The sequence below is a fragment of the Musca autumnalis genome, unplaced genomic scaffold (assembly GCF_047663935.1).
Source record: "Musca autumnalis isolate F117 unplaced genomic scaffold, ASM4766393v1 scaffold_1, whole genome shotgun sequence".
NCBI lineage: Eukaryota > Metazoa > Arthropoda > Insecta > Diptera > Muscidae > Musca > Musca autumnalis.
This window is the reverse complement of record NW_027411644.1, coordinates 290,581,031-290,599,158: the sequence shown is the minus strand read 5'-3', so window position 1 is coordinate 290,599,158 and position 18,128 is coordinate 290,581,031. Positions and strand designations below refer to the sequence as shown.

Genomic DNA, 18,128 nt, shown 5'->3' with positions numbered 1-18,128 from the left:
AGATATGAAATTATTAAGTTTTATTATATTTTGCTTCATGTGTTTGGAGTAAACATAGTCATTCATTTGCATTCAAATCCAATTTTTATAGGAATTATGCAAGGAAAACAAAATAAAGTCAAAAATTGAGGTAAAAAAATTGGCTCATTTGAATAGAACCCCCCTTTAAAACTTGGGAATACAGAAATATTGTAGTAGAATATCGATGCATATTTACTCTATATTGAAAACGAAGTACTTTCAGTAATATTCAGTAAAAGTATATCCCTCCTGATTAAGGATACACCCGTATATCCTGCTTTGGCAAGGATTCTTTAAATAATCGAGTGTAATGCCCAACAGAGCTTGCTTTTTTCATTCAACAAGATTATTTTTGGAAGATTGCTGTCTCCTTTAGTCGTACATTTTACGCATAAATCATTCCCATACATTTTAGAGAATATTTTCCACTCTAGAATATGGCGGTCCCGCAAGGACATCCGCATTTCTTTTCAAAATTTTAAGTTTTTTTGACTCGAAGTGTACAAACGTTCATAAAATCGTGATGAAATTTCCACACGGGATATCCAAAAATTTTACTCACTACTGGATATGTCTGTTTCAGAACTCCTTTGTAAATTGTCGTGCGCATTTAGGGCAAAAGAAATTGACGCCCAAGTCCTTCATAATTAGTAAGGACTATCCTTATTAAGTAAACAATTGCATAACTATAGAACTATTTTTTTCGCGTCTATTGAATGGAAGACCATCTTCTAAATTGTTTCTGTAGCGATGAATGTGCTTTTATGGTGCTGGAAGGCATTACTAATTATTTAGGACATGAGCGTCAATTTACTTCACCTTAATGCGTACGGCAATTTATAAAGGAGTTGTGAAACAGACATATCCAGTAGTGAGTAACATTTTTGGATATCCCGTGTGGAAATTTCATCACGATTTTATAAACTTTTGTACACTTCGAGTCATAACAACTTAAAACTTTGAAAAGAAATGCGAAAATCCTTGCGGGTCCGCCATATTCTACAGTGGTAAATATTCTCTAAAATGTATGGGAATGATTTATGCGTAAAATATACGACTAAAGGAGACAGCACGCTTCCAAAAATAAACTTGTTGAATGAAAAAAGCAAGCTTTGTTGGGCATTACACCCGATTATTTAAAGAATCCTTGCCAAAGTAGGATATACGGGTGTATCCTTAATCAGGAGGGATATACTTTTACTGAATATTACTGAAAGTACTTAGTTTTCAATATAGAGTAAATATGCATCGATATTCTACTACAATCTTTCTGTATTCCCAAGTTTTAAAGGGGGGTTCTATTCAAATGAGCCAATTTTTTTACTTTAATTTTTGACTTTATTTTGTTTTCCTTGCATAATTCCTATAAAAATTGGATTTGAATGCAAATGAATGACTATGTTTACTCCAAACACATGAAGCAAAATATAATAAAACTTAATAATTTCATATCTTGTATAATTCGGAAAAAATGGAGGTTGAAAAACATTTTGCAGGGGGGTTCTATTCAAGTGAGCGGTAGTGTATATTTTGATGAAACATTCATTATTCTATGGGATTTTAGCAAAATAGTTGGAGAACTCCCAAATATTTTTTTTTTTTAATTTTTAGAATCAAACCAAAAAATTATTTGCAACAATATTTTCCAACAAAAAGTTTTTCTCTTTTGTTGTTGCTATAATATGCAATTTATGTACCCAATCTCTATAAATTTGGTATCATATTTTTCTACGCATTGTCTAGATTCCGCATATATTCTTTAATTTATTTTTTGAGGGTTTGTACGAATTCTGGGACAGGATAATTTGGATGTACTTCAAAATTTTTTTGTTATTTGTTGATTTTCCACGAAAATAATAATAAATTTAATAACTATTTAAACATCTACGAATAGATACGGAATGCTGTTAACGATTTGTGCATACATTTTCTCATAACAACAAAAAATATATTTTTAAATATTTTTTCTTTATATGAGAATAAAAACCGCTATAAGTTTTGTGCGCATTGGCCAATTTCGTGAACGCGAGCAGATTTGAAACCGGATTTTTTTCCTTTACCTCTGTACCAAAAAACGTAGATGTGCTCGTAAAAAAAATTTTAATTTTTTTCAAATGGAATTGTAAAGGAATTTTGTTATTCGCCATATATGGAAGCTATATATTAAAATAAATATATTGGGAATATATATTAATCTGAAACAATTTATACCAAATTAGGCATACTTTGTTCTCAGCTAATTTGGATGCGTTCATCATGTTTCGGCTTCTATCGAATGTATACAGCGCTTTTGGTGCAAGATTTATCTAAACTCGTATGCCTATACATATGGGAGCTATATCCAAATCTGAACCAATTTTCACTATTTTCCGTAGATTTAGCCTTTAGACCGAAGATAAGATGTGTGCTAAATTTTATGCCAATCGAACTACAAATGAGATTTTTATGAATTTTTTTTCAACTTTTGACATACATTTCCCCAATGTGCGGATCTAAGTTAAACCTTAATTCCGTAACAGTATTAAATTCATAAAGTATGTGTAGCTAAACTTTATTTACAAAAATTTTCGTTTAGAAAACAATTTGCTGACATGGCTGTTATACTGTCATATTAAAAATGTTATTACCTTAAGCAGCAATTATTTTAATGTTGACTAAATTTGTTCTTTCTTCTTTTTCTTTATTTGCAGATAATCGCAACGAAAAAAAAACAGTGCCGCTATGGCTTGAATATCAATTATGAAAACAGTCAAATAAAATAAAACATATTTATTTATGCGCAAATTATCTACTGTACATACATAAATGCGTTGTTTGTATGTACATATATAACATTTGTTTGTGCTCTCTATATGTGAAATACGTTTATAATCTGCAAAAAAGATGAAAATATTAATTCTTTGTTAAAGCAAACGAACGACAGCAACAAAAAAGTATTGACAACAGCAACGGCAACGACACACAAACAGCAACAGCGCCAGCATCAACTACAGAAAAAGTATAACCTTGGAAGGTAGCCAACTATATCATAAATTCAAATGACGAGGACTTTGTTGTTCATCATCATAATCACCATCATCATTATTACCATCGAGAACATTACCTAAATCATTAGCAAACCCTCTTCGTATTCTTCTTTGGCATCATCACCGTCAACAACGTGAGAAACAGCAGTGATAGTCATTAGATTGTTGGAAACTGTGATGGCTTGCTAGTAGCAAGAAGCAAAGATGCTGCTATGACCCTTCCTGATGAGCATGTGAAATGACTGCTCCGCACGTCATAATTTCATTTAATACAAGCCAAAATAGCAAAGACCAAAAATCCAAAAGCTAACAAAACCAAACGTTATTTTATCCGACAACTGACAAACCAAATCAACACCGCCACCCACCCACTGCATTAATGTTGTGGGTGTTATTGTTGTTATTCTTCTTCTTCTTGAATATCATCAGTAACATCTGAATATGAAACTACAAGAAAACAGCAGGAATAACAACAGCAAAATCTGCAGTCATTTTCCTGCTGTTGCTTGCTGCTGACGAGGATGATGATGATGAATTGTAACAAATGGAATTATTAACATTATAAGCCTTGTGTAATAAGTGTAGTTTTATTAAAGGGCTTTATTCATTTTTAAGTAAATATAATTTAATGGGCTTTTCCGAAACGTCCCTTTTATGTGAAGTGGTGAGAAATTGAGTAAAAGAATTTTAACATTTAAATCTATATCATTAAATTATGTCGGGTTTTTGTATTTAAGGAGTTTAAACGGACATGACAAACGGACATGACAAACGGACATGAGAAGAGTTGATTTTTGAAGAAGAAATTGTCTGGAGTAGTCATCATAAATAATCCCGATATGAACCAAAACAAACATTCCGAATAAATGGGGCTCAAAACGTCGGAGGCGGGTTTGGTATGCGGAGTCTAGAATTATTTTATCGATGAGGCAAACCCCCACACATTATTTTAGGAGGATATTATAAGCATCAGAATTAATGTTTTGGCGATCTGAGACCATCTGGCTATGTCCATGTGTTCATGTTAAGCTTTTAGCCACGATGTTTTTAATTTTACTCACTGAGGAACAGTGGTACAGAATCGTTTTTTTCCTGGTCAAAACTCTGTAACTTTTGTACGGACTACTAGCAAAGGAATTTTGATTTTTTTCATATTTTGCATCAAAATATGAGTGTTGTTGAGTTTTTTATATGTTCTAACTATTTAAAAAAGTCAAACACCAATAAACAAACCAAAAAAATTAAAAATTTAAAAAATGTTGTTTTTTTCAAAAAATTAGAAATTTAGTTTTTTCCAAAACTCATAAAACGCATATTAAAAAAAAATCCATTTGCGTAAAAGCTATAATTTTTATGGGAAACGGTGTGGAAAAAACACGCACATTTTTACCCATGTAATGACAATAAAATTAAAAAAATTTAAGCGGACGGAACGTTCGTCCACTAAAGTTGGAATTTCACTAACATTTAGTACCTGAAGAAAAATAAAATAGCTCACTTCTTGTAAACGCTACGGTATTTTATTGAAACAGTTCTTGAAAGCAACAAGCCTACCTACCTAAAAAAAAAAACCCATGAACACAATATTTGTTATAGTTTTGGAGAAATAGCTATTTCTTTCTCCAAAAATTTGCGAAAATTACGCCCACACCTTCCAATATTTTAGTTTCAATATGTTTACTATCGTGTTTTCTTGCTCAAATTTCTGTAGCTTTTGAACAGATAGAGATATTTTCAAACAGATAACACAATCAGCTTTCAGATAAATTAAAAGCGGCCAAATTCGGTCTAGTAGTTTAGAAAATCTCAAGGTCAAAGTTTATCTTTCGCCAATAAATAAACTATAAAAATACCAAAAAACTAAAAAAATACGAAATAATTTTTACACAAATTTAAAAAAAAAACAAAAAATTTTAATTTTTTCAAAAATTAAAAAAAAAACTCCTTGGGTTTTTACAAATCTTATATAACTCGTATAAAAACTCATATACTTAAAAAATTTCCATTTATGTAAAGAAACTGTAATTCGTATTGAAAACGGTATGGAAAAAACAAAATTTTTCCCATATAATTTCAATACATTTAAAAAAGTGTTAAACGGACGGAACGGGCTTGGTACAAAAGTATATATGGACTTACAGACGAGACTCTCGGGTAGCTTTCTGTGAAAACAGAACATTGTTCCATATTGTTGCACAAAAGTTCTAGTCCACAAAATTTGCTATTTCATACAATTTATTACCTGTGGAAAAATAAAATAGCTCATGTAGTTTAAACTCTACGGTAATTTATTAAAACAATTTTTAAAGGCCACAATCCTGCCTACTTTACAACAACACAATGAACACAATATATGTTATAATTTTCGGCAAATAGCTACTTCTTTCTCCAGAAATTTGCAAAAATTACATACTTCCCAAAAATGGGAAAAATGTTCGTTTTTAGGGGCACCCTACACCTTTCAATGTGCTGACCAAATTTTTGGTTTCCTTAGTTTTAATATGTTTACTATCGAATCCCATATAGTAATTAAATATCTATGGCGAAATAAACTTTTGATTTTTGGCTAAGAAAATCAATTTCTGAACCACCGTATCCAAAGGATGGCAATATTTAACATATAGCTCTATAATTTGGTACATTATTACTCCTAGAATGTTTGGTATTGAAAGTGGATGTTTGGTACGTTTTGATAAAACACCCATAGAACGGTACCTCCCGATTTTTGGTATTTTAAAGGCTTTGGCCACGTTATCCTATCGAAATAACTGGAATATGGTTTTTAGTCTTCGTTAAGGCTACAAAACATTCCCGCTGAGAATGGTCCATACAGATTCACGTTTTTATATAGCCCCCATAGAAGAGGTATTGTGGGTTCTCGTTACCGCTCGATGACGCTGTAGAGACTGTTACAATGTATTTCGGATTCTCAATGGATGGAAAAGCTCCACGCAGAAAATGCTCCATATAAGTTAATCTTTTTGTATACCTCCAGATTTTACGTAGGTTGAAGGTTGTCCACTCGACTGAACCAAAAAAATGTTTTTTTGAACCTTATATATGACATTGTATGACGATCGGTTAAGTTTAACCCGTGCCAATCGGGCGATCTTCGTTTGGTGCCCGTGCCACTGACCGATCCCTAGGCGAATTTTCTCCTGAAAATCCAAATCTGGCCCGATTTTAAATTTTTTTAGGATTCGTTGTTTAGTCAAAATTATTTCAGCGTATTTGGCCCCCGTACAAAGTACTATGGAAATAAATATAGGTAAGGGGCACTTATTATTGATCATCATACATTTTCGTAGAAAACGTTTTTTAGCCAAAATAATGAACTGGTAATATTTGTTCATCGATTGGGCCATAATTGCAGCTTTTAGAGAATTGTCGTGAAAATTGACCTTTTGCCCTATACAAATTACTATGATTTATGGATGGTTAACGTTAACCGAACGCCATAAAATATCATATACACGGTTTTTGGATCAAATGGGAAAAAATAGAAACTATGTGTTCTACAGGTTTTACAGGTATTTTACAAGTATCGTCCAAATGGAATGACTGTAGTATGGTACTTTGGATTCGGAAAGGGTACAAAAGATGAACGTCTCACCTTGTTTAAAAGAGATATTCTTCAGTTAGCATATGTATACCACTTCTCCTAGGAATAAGCTTTGTCGTGGCGGAAGAGATTAGTGCATTCATAAACGAAAGGAAACTAATCGATCTATTTAGTTCAATACAACTCGTGGAGGAGTGTATGAAAATTTCGGCCGAAATTAACGTCGTTATTACATGTTTTAGCTTAATTTAATAACTTAATCTCAGTTTTGGTAGGCGCCATTAGTGGTCAAATACTATTTATATACATAGAAAAAGGCGCTCTTTCTTGCTTCCTTAGTTGCTTTCTACAGAACAATTGTCATATAAGCTGAACTAATAGAAGACTTATATTCCTCTCTCTGTTTTTATACCCTCCACCATAGTATGGAGGGTATATTAAGTTTGTCATTCTGTTTGTAACACATCGAACTAATCATTTGCGACCCTATAAAGTATATATATTCTTGATCAGGATAAAATTCTAAGACGATCTAGCCATGTCCGTCTGTCCATCTGTCTGTCCGTCTGTTGTAATCACAATAGCGTCCGCAATAATTGAGATAGAGTGCTGAAATTTTGCACCCGAGGGTCTTTTTTCCATAGGCAGGTCAAGTTCGAAGATGGGCTATATCGGTCCACTTTTTGGTATAGCCCCCATATAACGGTACCTCCGGATTTGAGGTATTTTGACGTTCTTCGCCACATTTGCAGACCGAAATAGCTATAATTTGGCACTTAGGGTTCCTAGTGATCAACAAACTTATATCTCAAAGGATATGGGCATAGGTCCATGTTTTGGTATAGTCCCCATATAACGGTACCTCCCGATTTTCGGTATTTTGAGAATTTTAGCCACAATTTTTAACCGAACTATCTGCAATTTGACATTTGAGGTTCTCAGTGGTCATGAAACATCTCCACGAAATATCGTCAACATAGGTCCATGTTTTGGTATAGCCCCCATATAACGGTACCTTCCGATTTTCGGTATTTTGAGCGTTTTAGTTACAATTTTTAGCCGAACTAGCTGTAATTTGCCATTTGAGGTTCTCAGTGTTCATGAAACATCCCCACCAAACATCGTCAACATAGGTCCATGTTTTGGTATAGCCCCCATATAACGGTACCTCCCGATTTTCGGTATTTTTGAGAATTTTAGCTACAATTTTTAACCGAACTAGCTGTAATTTGCCATTTGAGGTTCTCAGTGGTCATGAAATATCTCCACCAAGCTTCGTCAACATAGGTCCATGTTTTGGTATAGCCCCCATATAACGGTACCTTCCGATTTTCGGTATTTTGAGCATTTTAGTTACAATTTTTAGCCGAACTAGCTGTAATTTGCCATTTGAGGTTCTCAGTGGTCATGAAACATCCCCACCAAACATCGTCAACATAGGTCCATGTTTTGGTATAGCCCCCATATAACGGTACCTCCCAATTTTCGGTATTTTGAGAATTTTAGCTACAGTTTTTAACCGAAATAGCCGTAACTTGACATTTGAAGTTCTCAGTGGTCATAAAACATCTCCAACGAAACATCGTCAACATAGGTCCATGTTTTGGTATAGCCCTCATATAACGGTATCTCCCGATTTTCGGTATTTTGAGAATTTTAGCTGCAATTTTTAACCGAACTAGCTGTAATGATCGGTATTTTGAGAATTTTAGCTACAATTTTGTCTATTCAAAAATAATCGTCAATATAGGTCCATGTTTTGGTATATCCCCCTATATAACTGTACCTCCCGATTTTCGGGAATTTTCAGTGGTCACGAAATTTCTTCACTAAAATTCGTCAACATGGGTCCATTTTTGATGGTCTACATTGTTTTGATGAAACTACACTCAATTTGACTCTTGAAGTTCCCTGCAGCTATAAAACTTTTCCGCCAAAAAATTTAAAGATAGGTTGACTCTTTGATATAGCCCCGTAGGTGGTACCTTTCACCTAGCTGAACACGTTTTTTTAGATTAGATTAGATAACACTGTGCAACAAAATGGAGGTGAAAGTCTGGGGCACGGAAAATTACACTTGGGGAAGAAAGGCCTTGGTGAGTATATTATGAACCCCGAAGGACAGATGCGCCGTGAGTCGAACTTCCGCGTTATGGCGTGATGAAATTTTTGCAAGAGACCCTGTAAAGAATCAGGAATTAGCGTTATATCTTTGTTCACTGTTGCTTAAGTGCTCTACAAAAACAGCAAACAAAGATATAATGCTAATTCATGATTGCTTACAGGGTCTCTTGCAAAAACTTCATCACGCCATAACGCGGAAGTTCGACTCACGGCGCATCTGTCCTTCGGGGTTTTTAATATACACACACCAAGGGCTTTCATCTCCAAAAGGAATTATCTCTGCCCCAACATTTGTGTTCACAGTGTAATTTAAGCAATAGTGGGAGGCAGTAGGAGTCTATCCATTGTCGAAAAGTTATTCCACCTAAAATTGTAAAAGGACCCTAATTATTCCATTTTAATTAAGACTATTTTATGGTGTAGGGTATAAAAAGTTCGACCCGGCCGAACTTAACGACTTTTTACTTTGTTTTTTTTTTTTGGTACTAAACTTTTCGAAGAGGTTCTTTCCTATTTTAACAGGCGTGACATGGAATACCTTTGGAAGTATAGGGTTGTCGAAGTCGGCTTTGTAATCTACAAAAGATGATAAGTATCGATTTGCATCTCTTGGTTATTTTCCAGGATTTGCCGTAAATTTTTCGTCAATGTTGCATTTATTTGCCAGGTCAAACTCCTCATTGGTATGGCACAATTATTTTTTTGCCTATAGGCTATAGTCGTTCACACAATTGCTTATTTTCCATATTCTTTTGTGGACGGGACACAGGATGCTAAGGTTCCAATAAGCGGGTACGCGTTTCTTCTGCCAGATGATGCTAACTAGCTGATGTATTCACTTTATCAACGTTTCAACTCCAGTGTGCGACAGCTAGGCGGATAAACTATCACCTCCTGTAGCCTTATTATTTTTTCGGGAGGATTACATCTGTTGTATCTTTGCCTCTTCGGTAGTACTGGATACAAATAGATATTTCTTTTTCCAAAATTTGCAAAAATTACATATTTTCCGTGGAAAAATTTTTCGTATTTAGGAGCAGGCCACCTTTACATATTTTTAACTAATTTTTTGGTTTCCTTAGTTTAAATTTGTTTACTATCGAATCCCATATAGAAATGAACTATCGGCGACGACAATAAATTTGAGTTTTTGCCAGGAAAAGCAATTTCTGAACCATTGTGCGGCGCCAACTGAAATGGATACTACATAAAATAACCCTCGAAGTGAGAAACCAATTTAGCTCAAACGTTGTACACCGTATTATTTCTTAAATACTCGGATTATGGAAGTATATTGACTACATCAGACAACTCTTTTGTGCACCTTCTGCACAAAGTTTGGAAAGAATCAAGTTTAAGGACTCGTCTGGGATATTTTTAAATTTTTGTCAACAATCGTGAATGTGGCCGTAGTTACGACGCGTCGCCATAGTAACATTTTTTCGGAGTCAAATCCATACTTCCTTAAGAATTAGTCAAAAAACTCAAAAATATATGTTAAAAGTATTGTGTTTACTTCCTGTTGTTAGGCCCGAGACTGTTCCAGTTTCTTTTTTCTATACTTATGTCTTTATGTATTTGTATGTAACATGCAAAAGGAAGCTAGATGGAGCAAGAAACACGCAAATTCTGTCCGATTTTGATGAAATTTGAAACATACGACGGAATTTTGTCTATAATAATTTTGCCAAATAATATTGAAATCGTTTCAAACTATAACCGAATTTCTCGTAATTTGTAAATAATTATTGAACAAAACAAAAAACATTATATTTTTGAAAATTATGAGAAATTCAGTTAAATTTTTTTTGTGGGGGTTTTCATACTTAAACCACTATAACTTAGCCATTTGCTAACCGATTTAAACAAATAATAACTTATTCTAAAGATATTATTCATCCCTTTAAAAGGAAGAAGGATCACTAGAAATCCGTTGTGAAAAAAAGAAGATATGTCCGTTTAAATTTGAAAATGTAAGAAACCCAGAATTTCACTACTTTTACCGTTATAAAAAAATAAAACGAAGTGACCCAAACGAACTAAAGGCATTGTCGTTGTCCATGGATCCCAACACGATATAATTTTGCATCAGAACACTTGAATATTTTTCGGGTCAAATTATATGTATAGCACAATGTCATTTATCGACATTTTCCGAAAAGTTTGCACATTCTTAAGACCAAAACTGCCTGAAGGAGCGTTCCAATGTGTTTGCGATGTATTAGAGAGTTTTCAATTACTGTCTTGGCTACAATGTTTGTCTCTGTGTTGGATCGAAAATCTCAATGGTTTGGCTGTTATATGCCAAAATATCAAAAAAAAAACGTCAATAAAAAATTTAAAGTCAAAATCGGGAGGCTCGATTTTCACGGTAGATATATGGTCCAGTGGACTTTTTTGCTCAGTTCAATCCCAGGAATCAGAAACGCGAAGGGCTCATTAAGGTTTTTCCTTCCACACAAATCGCCCCACCCTAATATCTCTAATATATAAAAGGCAATGTGTGTATGTTAGTATGTTTGTTTGTTTGTATGTTTGTATGTTCCGAATAGACTCAAAAACGGCTGAATAGATTTTCTTGAAAATTTTAGATAATGTACTGGGAACACCGGTGGTGAAAATAGGCTATATATTTTTTTGAATGGTCGTCGCGGAAGTGAAATATCACGGTCATCCCAAATTATTCAAAAATGTATTATTTCAGATAATATACCTAATTTTAGTAAGCGTGACTACAAAACCGCTAAAACACTGGCTTCAATATGTGGGATAACGCGGTCAACGCCATATTTTGGAATACAGTAAAATCCCGATGACTTGAGATGTCACTATATAGAAATTCCGAAAAATCGAATGGGAAATCTTATGAAATTTTGTATGTGGAGTTTTTAGGTCTGAGAATAGGTCGTAATCAATTTTTTTATTCCGCTAAGTGTAGTGACCGGTGGTCCTCCCCACAATTTTTTTAAGAAAACCGCGAAATTCAAGATACGTTTTAATATATTGTTTACAAATTGTTTGCAATGCTATGGTAACTACAGTCTTGACCCTAAATGGTCGTCGCGGAAGTGAAAATCGCGGTCATCCCAAAATGTTCAAAAATGTATTATTTCAATTAATTATGTTTTTAAGAAAATGTGAAATGTTTGATATTTTTGAACGTATTGTTTACAGATTGTTTTCCCTGAATTATCGCGGTCATCACAAAGTTTTCAAAAATGTATTATTTCAATTAATATTCATAATTTTAGTAAGCGTGACACAAAAATGATATAAACACTAGCTTGAACAAGTGGGATAGCGCGGTCGTGAGCTATTTTAATACGGCTAAGTGTAGTGACCGGAGGTTCTCCTTCAATTTTTTTTTTTTTTAATCTGAAGTCCATGATGTTTTTGAACGTATTGTTTACAGATTGTTTGCAATACTACTGTAATTACTGTCTTGACCCTAAATGGTCTTCGCGGAAGTGAAATATCGCGAAAAGTGAAATATCGCGGTCATCACAAAATTTGCAAACATTTATTATTTCAGATAATATACATAATTTTGTAAGCATGCCTAAAAAACGCTGAACACTAAACAATAAGTGGGACAGCGCGATCAACTCCACATTTTGGAATACAGTAAAATCCGGATAACTTGAGATGTCACAAGATCGAAATTCCATAAAGATCCATTGGAAATCAGACAAAGTTATTGATATACAATACAATATCATCATTGGAATCAGAATACCGCGATCGTGTTCGATTTTTGAAAATATTATAATTACGGAAAAAATCTCAAAATGTGGGAAGTGAAACTTCATGAGCATTGATTTCAGTCCTTGGAATAGCTAGGTAAAGATACATTTTTTAAATACAGCAAAATCTCGATAATAACATCTACAATTTATAGAATTAATTTTTTTATGAATTATATAAATGTTACCATACATATCCCGAAGCAACATACATTCGCTGAGGGGTATTTTACCACTATTGCATATAGAGCGCGAAGAAAAAAAGCGTTACGTTCGATCGGCCTGAATGAGGTTAAATCCACCAAAAATAGCGAAAATCAGGCGCCACCGTTCTATGGGAGCTATATCAAAACGAGGACGTATACTGAACAGTGGCTATATCTCTGAACTATCGAAAATCGGGAGGTACTGTTCTGTGGGAGCTATATCAAAACGTGAACCTATTACTGTTACATACCGAGCGCAAATAAAAAGGCGTGTCTTTCGGTCGATACGAATATTTATGCTCTCCTCTTTAAAATATATTAAAACCAGATTTCAGCCATTTCGGTGTGATAATGATGTTAAATCCTCAAAAATAGCGAAAATCAGCCGTTACCGTTCTATGGGAGCTATATCAAAACGTGGACCTATACCAAAAATTCTTTGCAGTAATAATTACGACCCCAACCGAGACCAACAATCCAATATATAGCAATGTCAATTGACGTGCACCGACCATTATATGTGGGTCACAAAGTGCTTTTATGGCGATTTATGGTGAAGGGTATAATAAAAGAAAATTTATATCTTAAATTTGGGGGATACCATTATATGGAATTTATGTCAAAACATTGATTTATATTATCAAGTTTCTATAGGGATGCCTAATTATGGGTGTATCAATACTGGATAGATAACTAAAGTTTACACGGAGAACCCAAACAACGGGCCAGCAACGCGGACCGGGTCAGCTAGTATATATATATATATATATTAAGATATGAGTAAATTATTAAGATATAAATCGGTCTGATTTATGTGTATGTACATTTTCTTACAAATTTAACTAGCTCATAAGCCGTTATATGTACCGGAAACATGTAAGGCGCCCAATAAATCTATTGTTTTTCTCCTCCTAATAGAAAGAAATTGACGTGAAGGTGGAGCTAAATATTTTCAGTACTGAAGAGAAACTATGTAATTATTCCATGTTATATACATACATATTCACTTTGTGTTGGGTATTTGATATTTTCCTTACTGGTTTCATAGTAGGTACGATAGTCCAGTTGATGTGTTTATCCTTGTAATGGGGTAAAAGCGCGGCATATGTTAGCTCACTGTATTTAAATGGCTACCCATGTTACACCAGTGTCTACTTGAGATGAAAGAGGGATTAAAATAAATACTGAACTTTGCTGTATTAAAGACCGTCAAGATATCTTTCATCCCCCTGCTTGGTATCTTTGATGTTTTAATGTACATTTCGGCACAAATGATATGTAATTTGCATTCGGAATTCCCAGGGGTCAACAATTGTTGACATAGGTCCACCTTTATGTATTGTGTATTCCCGGCGTATTTTACGTTTTTTCTACATTGTTGGAATTTGGTCGGGGGAACGCCCGATTTCAGGCATCTATTTGATGTAGCCCTAAATCTTTATATAGTCGTTCAAAATTTAGCTTGTCTCTTTAGCACGCACGATGCCAATTTGAAGAAAAAAAATCCCTAAAATACCTCGAATTTGGGAAGTAACATTCATTTTGTTTTATAGTTGTTGTTACCCCATTACAACGCTCTGACCATAGTTTTAGGTTGATATGTACTGGAGGTATTTTTGGCTCCCTGTTTTCATAGAACTGGGACCACTGTGCACCATATGGCAAAGCATTTTATGTGCAAAACATATAAAAACAGCTTTGAACCTCGAAAATACACCATCGCAAGGATCTTAACCTTTCGTGAAACCATAAGAACACTCTAAGCAACTGATCGAAACCAAGGACGTTTACATAGATGCTTTTCAATCCCACGGCAGCGAGTTCTTTCGTGCTGGATTGACCCGAAACCGTTGTGTTTCGCCTAGCGGCTGCCAATCCAGCGTCAGACATATGCTTCTTCGTAGGTTTCTATACTGCTACAATAACAAAGATACATTCTATAAAATAAATATCTTAAAAAATATAGGCGTATTTTCCTTATAGCGAGGTTTCAGATAAGTATATGGTGTGATTTTTTAACATAAAGTTCATAGCGAACATGATTCGGCCATAACATAAAAATCGTCATGAAGTCTCACGGTGCCCTTGAACCAATTTTAAATGAAAGTGCTTACATCTGGGAATTTGTGCGGATTCTGAAACTACAATGTTCATATATGAGAAAAATCAAAAAACAAAAAAATCGCCGGATCGCTTTTTAAATAAATCGCGATTCAAGTTGACATTTTTGGGAGTTTTTTAGTTTTCACGATTTTGCTTGGAAACTACAAGTGCTATTGAAATTGAACTAAAGAAAATGTTGTAGCTATGAAAATTCTCTACAAGATTGACCTTCATGATATTTTCGTAGGTTTTACCATGATTGAGAAATAGAAGTTGAAAGTTGGTCTGCCAACGAGAAATAAATTGCTTATGTGGTAATGATGTCACTGGTAAATTATATCTTTTGACGATTTTTATACTATAAACTTACATTATATATTTGAATACTGGACTATAAAGTAGACACCCTAAGCATATCCGACTTGCCATATGGATTTTTTTAAAGATTGTTTTCCAGGCGTGGATTTTTAATGACTTTTCCAAGAGGTGGATTTTTTAAATATTTTTCACGACGTCGATTTTTCAAAGATTTTTTCAAGACGTGGATTTTTTAAAGATCTTTTTCAAGGCGTGGATTTTCAATGATTTTTTTTTCATTTTTGTCAAGAGGTGGATTTTCCAAAAATTTCTTCAAGACGTGGATTTTTCAAAGATTTTTTCAAGACTTGGATTTTTCAAAGATTTTTTCTAGACTTGGATTTTTCAATGATTTTTTTTTTTCATTTTTGTCAAGAGGTGGATTTTCCAAAAATTTCTTCATGACGTGGATTTTTCAAAGATTTTTTCAAGACTTGGATTTTTCAAAGATTTTTTCAAGCGTACAACATCTCAAAAAATATTTGTTTGTATCCGAAAATAACTCAATTCTGAGTAAAACTCGTAAAAATCGATTTTGAGATATATCTCAAGAACAAGATCTGATTGAGAAAAACCGCGACCGGATTTGAAAATAACTCACCGATTTCAGTTGGAAACAAAAAAAAATAGGTTCAGATATTCAACTTTTTCAATTTTGTTGAGCAGTGTAATCTAAAATATTCAACATATAACATACTTTCCCTCGAGAAGGAATGACAATTTTTAACAGCATATAAATCTCCAAATGAATTCGAATATGTTGACTGTTTTGACTTAAAAACAATAAAAAAGAAAAATTCATGTCCAGCAAAAGACGAGAAAATAACTGCAAAAAAAAACAATACAAACAAATGAATTCACACCACGATTTTCATGTGGCAATTTATGTGAATATGTCAAACAATCGCCACTCAACCGACAACTAAGAGAATTTCAATTTCAAAACATATTTTTGCAAAAAAATACATATTCACAGACCCTACTAGAACTAAATTTCCATTGCGGTGAATGGTGTGAAAAAAATGTATAATTAACAATTTGATATCGCATCTCATCTATTGTCGATTAGCAACACCAACAGTGCACAACACACACACACTGAATTTAATGGCATTAGCCCACACCTACAACTGATGTTATGGTTGACAAAAATACTATAAAAATCCCATTTATGATGTTCAGAACACAATAAATGATGTCTTAAATTGGTGTGTTTGTCACACCCACTAACCTGTGGGACAGAAATTTAATGGCAATAACACATGTGAAAATGTTTGACATTTGCTTAAGTAAAATTTTATTTATTTACTAATTAAGAAAATTATTACAATTTAAGTGATAGTAATAAGACTACAAAGACCATAAGATTTCTAAAATGCATAGAATATGAAATTTATTATTGATAATCTTCCCACATTTACTCCCCACTGTAACTAATTGAAACCAACCAAATAGAAAGCAAGTTCAGTGCATCATTCAACACCTTTGTCAGTGGTCACTGCCAATATCATGGGCACTCACCTCATGATGTAAATAAATTAAAAGAAGAACAAAAAAATCAACATACCCCTAGCAACGCCTGAACACCTTTGTGATTCTCTCCAAATCTTCACCGTCTTTGTTGTCATCATCCTCAGATACTAAAGTGCAAATGACAATTGAGTAGAAAAAAAAAACAAAGAAAAAAAATAAATAAATAAATACACACAACCATAAGCACCTCCACTTGAATATTCTGTGAATTTGATTTTGTGTGTCTTTCTTTCTTTATTTGAGCTCTTCAATCTTCGTAGCATCTGTTGCAAATAAATCACAAAGACAACAACAAAAATCGAATCACAACAAATTTTCCTTTTGGCTACAAGGTATCACTAGTCGTATCGCAATTATTGGTAAAAAAATCGCCAATAAATATTTATTTAATAAATTAAACGAATGTCAATAACGACGATGCTGTTATGTATTCTTGTCATTCTAAAAATAAATAATATATTTTATGTAGTGTTTATAAATAAAACGAATGTACATTATTAGGTAATTTCTATAAACAAAATGCCATTCATTATTTACGGCAGTGCGCTATGAGATGTTTGGCCATTATTTTTTTAAAGATTTGCAAACACAGAAAAAATATGAGAAATATTGAAAAATAAAAATGAAATTCATCAGGATTTTTCCTTGACAAAACGTGGGTTTTAATTTGTTTAAGCGTCATCATCAATGATTTTCTCAGGGGTTCATATTGAAATACTCCCTCAAGGGCTCAAAACGATAATTTTTCAAAGATTTTTTCAAGACGCGGATTTTTTAAAACTGCTTTCAAGACGTGGATTTTTCAAATATTTTCTTAAGACGTAGATTTTTCAAAGATTTCTTCAAGACGTGGATTTTTAAAAGATTTTTTGAACACGTGGATTTTTTTAAAGATTCTTTCAAGGCGTGGACTTTTATAAATTTTCCACGACGCGGATTTTTAAAGTTTTTTTCAAGACGTGAATTTTTTAAAGATTTTCTCAAGACGTGGATTTTTCTAAAGATTTTTTCAAGACGTGGATTTTTCTAAAGATTTTTTCAAGACGTGGTTTTTTAAGATTTTTTCAAGACGTCGATTTTTTAAGGAATTTTTTTAAGACGTAGTTTTTTAAAATTTTTTACAAGGCGTGAATTTTTTTAAAAAAAAATTTTGAAGTCGTAGATTTTTTCAGGAAGTGGATTTTTCAAAAAGATTTTTTTTTTATGACGTGGGTTTTCAGAGAGTTTTTCATAAAGTGGAGTTTTAGAGAATTTTTCATAAAGTGGATTTTCAAAAATTTTTTTAAGATGTAGATTTTTTCGAAAAATTTTTTCAGACGTGACTTTTTAAAGATTATTTCAAGACCTGGTTTTTCTAATGATTTATTTAAGACGTGGAAAATACTAAAGTTTTTTTGAAGACGTGGTTTTTTAAGATTTCTTCAAGACGTCGATTTTTTAAAGATTTTTTCAA

At 33.3% G+C, this 18,128-nt stretch overlaps 1 protein-coding gene and 1 long non-coding RNA gene across 2 annotated transcripts in view; one reads left to right on the top strand and one right to left on the bottom strand.

The window, feature by feature from the left end:
- Positions 1-16,722, bottom strand: part of LOC141389696 (uncharacterized) — a 63,598-nt gene extending 46,876 nt beyond the window's left edge. The window contains exon 1 of the long non-coding RNA XR_012409144.1: positions 16,710-16,722. This is a non-coding gene — a long non-coding RNA (uncharacterized lncRNA). The remainder of the gene's footprint in view (positions 1-16,709) is intronic.
- Positions 1-18,128, top strand: part of Octbeta2R (Octopamine beta2 receptor) — a 653,741-nt gene that overhangs the window by 517,291 nt on the left and 118,322 nt on the right. Inside the window, exon 6 of the mRNA XM_073961606.1 lies at positions 2,712-3,034. The gene's annotated coding sequence lies outside the window, so the exon portion shown is untranslated. The remainder of the gene's footprint in view (positions 1-2,711; positions 3,035-18,128) is intronic.